A 7767-nucleotide genomic window follows, 5' to 3' on the forward strand; every position below is an offset into this window, starting at 1 on the left:
GCACGACCCGGGCTACTGAACGCATAAAAGAACATGTAAAACGTTCACAAGATCATTATGAATTTTCCCAAGTTATAAAAGAGTTTGTGCCTTGTGCATTCAAATCAATTTTAATAAACATTTTCAAATGTGTCAGTTGAATGTATTTACCAGTGTAAACTGACGTATTTTCCCCAAAAAGATTAAGTGCAGGTACCTAAACGTAAATTGGCTGGTATTAGCTCCCTAGCGTCGGATAAGCCTCGCAAGCTTGATTGCAGTATCTGATGGAACAATACTTTATTTATTTACGATCCACTGTGGATATTCAACTTCTGTAATACATTGATATTATCACCAGAGGTTGAAATTTATATATTATCTTATGCTTCCGCTGTGCATTATATAATTGTGTGGTTGACTATATTGTTGCCAACATCGTCACGGTAATCCCCCACCGGGCCCACCGGTGAGACACGTGGAAATCGGGGTGTGACAGGTTGGTATCAGAGCCAACATTGAGTGAATTAAACACTACCCTATTGTGTTTAATCTCGTGACACAATTGCACATACTTTGAGTCTAGACAATAACTTAGGACAAATTCGGATTGTTACTCCTTTTTGTCTTTATTTTCGATTTGATTTTTATAAGTTTTGGAGCAGGAAAATGCCACCTGTTATATTTCGAGGAAGAGGAAGGGGACGAAGAGGCCGAGGAGAAATCGTGACACATCACGATCAAGAAGCTGGACCATCTGGTACAAGACATCCTTCGATGACACGAAGCGAAGAGCCACAACGCCGAAGAGATCTTTACTAACCAGCGAGGCATTCCACTTCGCACAGCTCAACGCCATCCTACCGGCACTCCTTTGGGCCAGATTCAGAAATGATCCCAATAACCCACAACCTTCCTTCATACCTCTACAACGTTCGGTATCGCACCGAAATTACGACGACCCTACTCCATACTACATAGGTCAGTTTAATCCGGCTGACTACATACAGGAACCTTCAGGTTTTGTTCCACTAGGGCCACAAGACCATTTTTTCTGAAGATCCCATGGAAGAGGATGAGGATCCAACTGAACCAGCTCGTGGTACGCCCACGCATCCGATAGAAGTTTCTGATGGGTCATCCTTCCATGGAACGCCCTATCAAGGACCTGACAGTTTCCAAGCGATGTTTGACCGACATGAATGGTACTACACGCCATCTCGACAGACATCTCAACAACCGGGACATCCACAGGATCCCTCTGGGGATTCACGCTTTGAGGCAGTTACGCCACCACCTCCGCCACCGGCACAACCAGTAATACCTGATCCGCCGAGGCGTAGGAGGACAAATGCTCGTATGTCTACACGAGGAGGAGGGGGTATCCACTTCAGCACTCCTCGACATTCTAGTAGTAGCCACTATCCGCCACTACAAGAAGAAGGACCTTCAAGTCCTATACAGGAGGCGAACTCCGCACCAGCTGCACGAAATTCGCCACCATTTGGGTATGACCAACCCATACCTGCTTATACAGGTCCAACGGCTTACAACCCGTTCGAACCATCACAAGCCCAATACAACTACGGCTATGAGCGCGACCCATATGTGGTGTCGGCAAGATATAATGCGCGCTACCCAGACGGAGCACATGGAAACATGGGACCACCGGACTACTCAGCTCATGGGTATCCAATACCTCCCAGACCTCCAGTTCCGCATCAAGCGCCACAACCACGATTCTCTCCTCCTGAACAGGAAGAAATACTCCATCGACTAGATCGCGTGGAGAGAGAGTTCGAGGAAGAAAAGAAAAGCCACCGAGGATTTCTCAAAGGCTTGGCGAACCTACTAAAGGGCAAAAAGAAGAAACGTGACCACTAGCCCTTAATAGTTGTACTACTGTAATTTCTACTTTAAAATAAGTCCCTGCGTGGACAACTTATCGTATTTTAGTCCCTACGTGGACTTATCTTTAGTCCTTGCATGGACACCTATCTTGTATTAGTCCCTGCGTGGACTTGTCACTTATTTTAAAACCTCTCTGGAGGTATGTACTATTTGAAAGACCCGTTTAGGGCAATATGTAATTGTATTTGAGATTTTGGAATGTATGTTATGAGTTTTGTTTTAATATGTATAAAGATAAATCAAAACCATTCCTTTTACATTGATCTGCCTAAACAAAGAATCTTAAAAGGTGAAACCTAGCTTGGGGTCTATTAAGATCTAGTCAAGATGGTACGACCTAACTGAAAAGATTCTGATTCCCTGTTAACCTCTGTACGCATGTTAACATTCATGGCATAACGTGATTCGTTAAAATCACGCACGTCATTCTTATACAATAATCCTTTAAGGATTTCAGAACCCAATTAAATGATATATAAATCGTGGGTTAAATCACCAATGAAGGTGATCAATATTATAAAGACATCCATTAGTGATGCAATGCCTACGGGCCAATATTATAAAGACATCCATTAGTGATGCAATGCCTACGGGCCAGTATTATTAAAACATCCATTAGTGATGCAGTGCCTACGGGCCAGAATTATTAAAACATCCATTAGTGATGTAGTGCCTACGGGCCAGTATTATTAAAACATCCATTAGTGATGTAGTGCCTACGGGCCAATATTATTAAAACATCCATTAGTGATGTAGTGCCTACGGGCCAACCATATTAAGACATCCATTAGAGGTGTAGTGCCTATGGGCCATAATAATTGTCTTATAAAGACAAAAGGCAGTGGTAGTCTATGACTCTCTGTCAGAAAGAGATAAAAGAACTACGGTTCAACTCTCTATGCCTTTAATTCTCTGAAATCTCGGCCAACATTATAAAACATCATCATGATTAGGCTTTATGCCGCCAATACTATTTATATAGCTAAAATAGGATATATTCAAATCCTAATATTTAATGAAATAAAAAGTTAACCAAATATGGTCTCTGTACCATGGTTGACAAATTGTCATAAAAGACAATCATATAATAATCTCCTAAATTAAAATTTTGTTATCTTCTGTAACAGATTCAAGTTACAATGGCGGATCCCAATGGAGAGAACAGCCACACGAATGAAGATGACTATGACAATGCGTCAGTACATTTGACAGGCGCACAGCTAAAGGCTCTGATTAACAATGCTGTTCAGGCAGCTATTGATCGTCAACATACTGAGTCTCAAGGCAGAACTGTGTCAAAACCACCCTCTAAACCAAAGACACACTCCAAACCACCCTCTGAACCCAAGAAAGATGACGACAAGCACTCGTCTACTGAGCACAGCGTTCATCGCGATAGAGAATATACTGATGCGTCAAGTGCTAAGGGTTGCACCTACAAATACTTTGTATCATGTAAGCCCCGTGAATTTATAGGGGAGAAGGGTGCGGTTGATTGTATCACCTGGCTGGACGAGATGGACACGATTGTGGACATCAGCGGGTGCGCTGAGAGGGACGTGGTTAAGTTTGTGTCCCAGTCATTCAAGGGCGAGGCCCCTGGCATGGTGGAGAGCTCTGGTGCAGGCTTCAGGTAAGTCTGCCTTGTACAAAATGTCATGGGGGGAGTTTATTACCCTCATAAAAGAAAACTACTGCCCTCAGCACGAGGTTGAGAAGATTGAGGCAGATTTTGTCTCACTAGTGATGACAAACCTGGATTGTCAAGCTTATCTGACAAGCTTTAACACTATGTCACGCCTGGTGCCATATCTTGTGACACCAGAACCTCGAAGGATTGCCCGATTCATTGGGGCTTAGAGCCGGCGATCAAGGCCAGCGTAAAGGCCTCTAGGCCAACGACCTTCAGGTCAGTTACTGACCTCTCCTTGTCTCTTACACTTGATGTTGTCCGTCTGAGGGCACAAAGGAGCAAGGAGGCTGAAAAGCGAAAGCGTGAGGATGATACCTCACGAAAGTCTGGGAAAAAGCACCGTGGAAACGGTGAGGGCAAGAGAGGGTCGGAGGCAAAGAAGGAGGGGCAAGCTGATGGAAGACCTCACTGCAAGGTCTGCAAGAAACCTCACTCCGGGAAGTGTAGGTTTGCGTCTGGTTCACAATCGCAACAAAAGACTCCATCCTGTGGGCTATGCAAGTCCAAGGATCATAAGACAGTGGAGTGCAAAAAGATAAAGGATGCAACCTGCTATAATTGTAATGAGAAGGGGCATATAAAGAGTAATTGCCCGAAGTATGCCAAGAAGGCGGAAGAGACGAAGAAGTCGAATGCGAGAGTTTTTCGCTTGGATGCAAAGGAAGCGGTTAAGGACGACAATGTGCTTACAGGTACTTTTCTCGTAAATAATATATTTGCAAGAGTACTGTTCGATTCTGGCGCTGATAAATCCTTTGTAGACCAGAAATTTTGCCAACTACTAAATATGCCAATCAAAACCCTTGACGTGAAATACGAAGTAGAGTTAGCAGACGGCACGATAGAAACCGTCTCTACTGTTCTAGAAGGATGTGAAATGTCCATTAGGAACCATTCTTTTCCTTATCTCTACTTCCTTTCAAACTTGCGGGTTTTGACATCGTGCTAGGCATGGACTGGTTATCCCATAACCAGGCCCAAATCATTTGCGGCAAAAGGCAGATAGTTTTAAAGACTCCGAGTGGTGAATCTCTTACCATTCGAGGGATACGCATTACGGATTGCCCGAAGACGTATCTATGCTGAAAGCTTCAAGGTGTTTGAACAGAGGCTGTGTAATTTACATGGCTCAGGTGATAATAGAAGAACCAAAGCCGAAGATCGAGGATCTTCCTGTCATTTCTGAATACCCCGAAGTTTTTCCCGAAGAACTACCTGGTTTGCCACCAGATAGACAAGTGGAGTTCAGAATTGACATCATTCCTGGAGCAGCTCCGATAGCAAGAGCACCTTACAGATTAGCGCCAACGGAAATGAAAGAACTGAGGACCCAGTTGGATGAACTGCTGGCGAAAGGTTTTATCAAACCTAGTTCATCTCCCTGGGGAGCTCCTGTCCTATTTGTAAAGAAGAAGGACGGATCGATGCGGTTATGCATCGACTATAGAGAACTAAACAAAGTTACCATAAAGAATAGATATCCTTTACCAAGGATCGATGATCTATTCGATCAGCTGCAAGGAGCAAGCTACTTCTCCAAGATCGACTTAAGGTCAGGCTATCATCAACTAAGGGTCAGAGATGAAGATGTACACAAGACTGCATTTAGGACTCGCTATGGTCATTACGAGTTCCTAGTGATGCCTTTTGGGCTCACAAATGCACCGGCTGCGTTCATGGATCTCATGAATCGCGTGTGCAAGCCGTATTTAGATAAATTCGTCATAGTCTTCATAGACGATATCCTGATCTATTCTAAAAGCCAAGATGACCATGAGAAGCACCTCCGTTGCATTCTCGAATTACTACAGCGTGAGAAACTCTACGCCAAATTCTCGAAATGTGAATTCTGGCTACGAGAAGTTCAATTTTTAGGACACGTTGTGAGCGAGCGTGGTATTCAAGTGGATCCCGCTAAGGTAGAGGCAGTCATGAACTGGCAAGAGCCGAAGACGCCTACCGAGATTCGTAGTTTCCTGGGGTTAGCAGGATACTACCGAAGATTTATTGAAAATTTTTCAAGGATTGCTGCGCCTTTGACTTCCTTGACCAAGAAGAAAGAAAAGTACATTTGGGGCCCGAAGCAGCAAGAGTCCTTTGAAATACTGAAGCAGAAGCTAAGCAACGCACCTGTGTTGACATTACCGGAAGGTACAGATGAATTCGTAGTTTACTGCGATGCATCACATACAGGCATGGGGTGTGTGCTTATGCAGAAGGGCAAGGTGATTGCCTATGCTTCAAGGCAATTAAAGGTGCATGAAAAGAATTACACCACCCATGATTTGGAGTTGGGTGCCGTTGTATTTGCACTGAAGTTATGGAGGCACTACCTTTATGGTATTAAATTTGTGATTTATTCAGATCACAAAAGCCTTCAGCACCTGTTCAACCAGAAGGAGTTGAACATGAGACAACGTCGTTGGATGGAAACCCTGAATGATTATGACTGTGAAATCAGGTACCATCCCGGCAAGGCAAATGTAGTCGCCGATGCCTTGAGCAGGAAAGAAAGGGTAAAACCCATTCGAATCAATGCCAAGAGCATTGAGGTTAAGAATAATTTGATGGAAAGGATATTAGCTGCGCAGCGTGAGGTTGTGTTGGAAGCTAATTATCCTAATGAAAAGCTGGGAGTAACTGAGGAGCAGTTGACTCTTAGCAAGGATGGAATTCTTAGGCTGAATGGACGTATATGGATTCCGATTTATGGGGGACTACGAGATGTTGTTCTCCAGGAAGCCCATAATTCCAAATACTCAGTCCATCCTGGTGCTGACAAAATGTACCAAGACTTAAAGGCAGATTATTGGTGGATAGGCTTGAAAAAGTCTGTAGCCGCCCATGTAGCAAAGTGCTTGACTTGTGCTCAAGTCAAAGCCGAGCACCAAAAGCCGTCTGGCTTGCTACAACAGCCTGAACTTCCCGAGTGGAAGTGGGAATGCGTAACTATGGACTTCATAACCAAGTTACCCAAAACCAGGAAAGGAAACGATACAATATGGGTCATAGTTGATAGGCTGACTAAATCAGCTCATTTTCTACCCATCAAGGAGACGTATAGCTCCGATATGTTAGCCCAACTTTATGTTGATAAGATTGTAGCCTTACACGGCATACCTGTGTCTATTATCTCCGACAGGGATACTAGATACACATCTCACTTCTGGAAGAGTTTCCAGCAATCTTTGGGCACGCGTTTGAACTTTAGTACGGCTTACCATCCACAGACGGACGGTCAAAGTGAGCGTACTATCCAAACGCTAGAAGACATGCTTCGTGCATGTGCGATCGATTTAGGTGGTAACTGGGATAAAAACCTACCCCTGATCGAGTTCTCCTACAATAATAGCTACCACACCAGCATAAAGGCTGCGCCTTTTGAGGCATTATATGGTAGGAAATGCAGATCGCCTGTTTGTTGGGCGGAAGTAGGAGAGGTCCAACTATCGGGACCAGAGATTGTTTTCCAGACGACGAACAAGATTGTCCAGATCCGGGAACGTCTCAAGGCTGCCCGCGATAGGCAGAAAAGCTACGCTGATCCAAAGCGTAAGGAATTTCACTTCGAAGTGGGTGAAAAAGGTATTACTTAAGGTATCGCCCTGGAAGGGGGTGATGCGTTTCGGCAAGAAGGGCAAACTGAGTCCGAGATACATAGGACCTTTTGAGGTCATTGAACGAGTCGGATCAGTTGCCTATAAACTAAACTTGCCTGAAGAGCTCAATGGAATTCACAATGTGTTCCACATCTGCAATCTCAAGAAGTGCTTTGCCGACGAATCATTGGTGATCCCACACACAGATGTGCATATAGATGAGAGCTTAAAGTTCATAGAAAAACCTTTGTCGATTGAAGATCGACAGGTGAAGAAGCTTCGCAGAAAGCACGTACCGATTGTAAAGGTCAAATGGGATGCTCGTAGAGGTCCTGAATATACGTGGGAAGTCGAAGCTACAATGAAAGAAAAATACCCCTATTTATTTGAGTAAATCTCGGGTCGAGATTTATTTTAAGGGGGTGAGGATGTAACACCTCGAATTTTTGTGTCCAATGATGTGTTAACACGTGTCATTTGTTTACACGTGGCATCTATAATAAATAAAGGACTAATTTTGACAAACCTTGAAAGTATATAAATTCGAGGGTTATAAATGTCAACAAGGGTAAATATACTGTATAG

The 7767-nt window shown here is 43.8% G+C and overlaps 1 pseudogene; it reads left to right on the forward strand.

The window, feature by feature from the left end:
- The window catches only part of LOC118492072, a 10098-nt pseudogene extending 2534 nt beyond the window's left edge, over nt 1-7564 (forward strand).
- Nucleotides 7565-7767: the final 203 nt, after the last annotated feature.

This window comes from Helianthus annuus, chromosome 5 (assembly GCF_002127325.2).
Source record: "Helianthus annuus cultivar XRQ/B chromosome 5, HanXRQr2.0-SUNRISE, whole genome shotgun sequence".
Classification (NCBI taxonomy): domain Eukaryota; kingdom Viridiplantae; phylum Streptophyta; class Magnoliopsida; order Asterales; family Asteraceae; genus Helianthus; species Helianthus annuus.